The following is a 403-nucleotide window of genomic DNA, read 5'->3' as shown; positions in this document are numbered from 1 at the left end:
CCCTATGTAAAGTTAGAAGGCCTCTAGAGCAGGATATTGAGTAAAATATTGAGTACTCTTGCACGAAGAGTAACTGCTTCCACAGTCCGATTATCACGCCCGACTTGAGCATTGTTGGGTTATCGTCTTTGTCTCAAGACTTTATTTCACAGAAATCCACCGATGTCATTATGAACAACGTCCTGTCAACATTCCATAGTTTTTTCTTCGTTTGCTGTCGAAACAGGTGGTGTGCAGGACGATGAGAGATTCAAAACGAGCGCACCCCAAAACAATTTCACTCACGTCGGACGAGAATTATTGCTTCACAGAGTTTATTGACAGAACGTTACTCATAGCGACAATGGCGGATCTTTGTGATACAAAGTCTTTGCAGAGACAAAGAGGATAACCAAAGCTGTGG

Source organism: Gymnoscopelus braueri, assembly GCF_963280865.1.
Source record: "Gymnoscopelus braueri genome assembly, chromosome: 2".
Lineage (NCBI taxonomy): Eukaryota > Metazoa > Chordata > Actinopteri > Myctophiformes > Myctophidae > Gymnoscopelus > Gymnoscopelus braueri.
Note: the sequence above shows the minus strand (reverse complement) of the source record.